The following is a 2,701-nucleotide window of genomic DNA, read 5'->3' as shown; positions in this document are numbered from 1 at the left end:
TTCTTTAGTACTGCCGGATGCAGCTTGCATTTCAGTTAGATTCTTAGAAATCATATTAACTTGCTGAGTCAATATTTTGTTCTGAGCCAGTATCGCATTTAGAGTATCAATCTCAAGAACTCCTTTCTTCTGAGTCATCCCATTATTCACAGGATTTCTTTCAGAAGTATACATGAACTGGTTATTTGCATCCATCTCAATGAGTTCCTAGGCTTCTACAGGGGTTTTCTTCAGATGAAGAGATCTACCAGCAAAGTGGTCCAATGACATCTTGGACAATTCAGACAGACCATCATAGAATATACATAAGATGCTCCATTCTGAAAGTATGTCAGAAGGACACCTTCTGATTAATTGCTTGTATCTTTCCCAATCTTCATAGAGGGATTCACCTTCCTTCTGTCTGAAGGTTTAGACTTCTACTCTAAGCTTGCTCATCTTTTGAGGTGGAAAGAATTCGGCCAAGAAAGCATTGACCAACTTTTCCCAAGAGTTCAGGCTTTCTTTAGGTTGTGAGTCCAACCATATCCTAGCTCTGTCTCTTACAGCAAAGGGGAAAAGCATAAGTCTGTAGACTTCGGGATCAACCCCATTAGTCTTAACAGTGTCACAGATTTGCAGGAATTCAGCTAAGAACTGATGAGGATCTTCCAATGGAAGTCCATGAAACTTCCAATTCTGCTGCATTAGAGAAACTAATTGAGGCTTAAACTCAAAGTTGTTTACTCCAATTATAGGAATTGAGATGCTTCTTCCATAGAAGTCGGAAGTTGGTGCAGTAAAGTCACCAAGCATATTCCTTGCATCTCCACCATTGTTGTTGGGTTCGGCTGATATGTCTTCTTCTCTTTCGAAAATTTCTGTAAAGTCCTCTCCAGAGTATTGTGCTTTAGCTTCTCTTAACTTCCTCTTCAGAGTCCTTTTAGGTTCAGGATCAGCTGCAACAAGAATGTCTTTATCCCTGTTCCTGCTCAAATGAAAAAAGAAGAGAACAGAAAAGAAGAGGAATCCTCTATGTCACAGTATAGAGATTCCTTTATGTGTCAGAGGAAGAGAAGAATAGAAGAGTGAGGTAGAGAGAGAATAAGAAGAATTCGAACACATCGAGATGGAGAGGGTTCGAATTATGAGTAGAAAAAAAGTGTTAGTAAATAAATAAAATAAATAGAAAGAGATGAGAGAGAGAGAGAGAGAGAGTATTTGAATATTAATTAAAAGAAAAGAAAAATATTTTTGTTTTTATTTTAATTGTAAGTTAGAATTTGAAATTTAAGAAAAGAAATAAAATAAAATTAGAATTTAAAATAATTAGTTAATTAAAAAGAATTTTGAAAAAGTGGTCAGTTGTTTTCGAAAATGAGAAGTGAAAAAGTAGTTAAGTAATTTTCAATTTGATTTTATTTTTTTTTGGGAAAAAAAAGATAAGAAATAGTAAACTTTTTAAAATTAAAACAAACAAGTCAAGTGGTTAATTGAAAAAGATTTGAAAATAAATTTGAAAAGATAAGAATTAGAAAAAGATTTTGAAATTAAATTTTGAAAAAGATATGATTGAAATTTATTTTGAAAAGGATTTGAAAAAGAAATTTAAAAAGATTTTATTTTTAAAATTAAGTTTGATGACTAGACTAACAAGAAACTAAAAGATATGATTCTAGAATTTAAAGATTGAACCTTTCTTAACAGGAAAGTAACAACATGAAATTTTTGAATCAAAACATTAACTATTAGTAAAGTTTTCAAAAATATGAAATAAAAATAAGAAAAAGATTTTGAAAATTTATTTTGAAGAATTTTCGAAAAACATGAAAGAAAAATGAAAAAGATTTGATTTTGAAAAAGATTTGAAAAGATAGAATTTTTAAATTGAAATTTTAGCTTGACTAACAAGAAACAACTAAATTTTAAAAATTTTTGACTAAGTCAACCTAAAATTTCAAAATTTATGAGTGAAATAAGGGAAAGATATTATTTTTTATGTTTTATTTTTTTGAATTAATGAAGAGAGAGAAAAACAACAAAATGACACTAGACATAAGAATTTAAGATCAAAACAAATTATGCATGCAAGAACACTTTGAATGTCAAGATGAACACCAAGAACACTTTGAAGATCATGATGAACATCAAGAACATATTTTTGAAAATTTTTAAGAAAAGAAACACATGCAAGATACCAAACTTAGAAACTTTTAATGTTTAGACACTATGAATTCGAAAATGCATATGAAAAACAGGAAAAGACATAAAACAAGAAAATATAAAGATCAAATAAAGAAAATCATCAAGAACACTTGAAGATCATGAAGAACATAATGCATGAATTTTCAAAAATTTTAAGAAAATAAAAAAAATGCAATTGACACCAAACTTAAAATTTAACACTAGACTCAAACAATAAACACAAAATTTTTTGGTTTTATGATTTTATTAAATATTTTTTTGTATTTTTTTGAAAATAAAAATAAAAAGCTTAAACATAAAATAAAATTACCCAATCTAAGCAACAAGATGAACCGTCAGTTGTCCAAACTCGAACAATCCCCGGCAACGGCGCCAAAAACTTGGTGCACGAAATTGTGATCACACTTTTCACAACTCCGCACAATTAACCAGCAAGTGCACTGGGTCGTCCAAGTAATACCTTACGTGAGTAAGAGTCGATCCCACGGAGATTGTCGGCTTGAAGTAAGCTATGGTC

General features: G+C 30.4%; 1 non-coding gene across 1 annotated transcript; it reads left to right on the top strand.

The window, feature by feature from the left end:
• The first annotated feature begins 328 nt into the window (after positions 1-328).
• LOC112753081 (small nucleolar RNA R71) lies at positions 329-432 on the top strand. Its single transcript, XR_003177481.1, has one exon. It is a non-coding gene; the product is annotated as a small nucleolar RNA R71 (small nucleolar RNA).
• The last annotated feature ends 2,269 nt before the right edge of the window (positions 433-2,701 follow it).

This window comes from Arachis hypogaea, chromosome 15, assembly GCF_003086295.3.
Source record: "Arachis hypogaea cultivar Tifrunner chromosome 15, arahy.Tifrunner.gnm2.J5K5, whole genome shotgun sequence".
NCBI lineage: Eukaryota > Viridiplantae > Streptophyta > Magnoliopsida > Fabales > Fabaceae > Arachis > Arachis hypogaea.
This window is presented reverse-complemented; position numbering and strand designations above follow the sequence as displayed.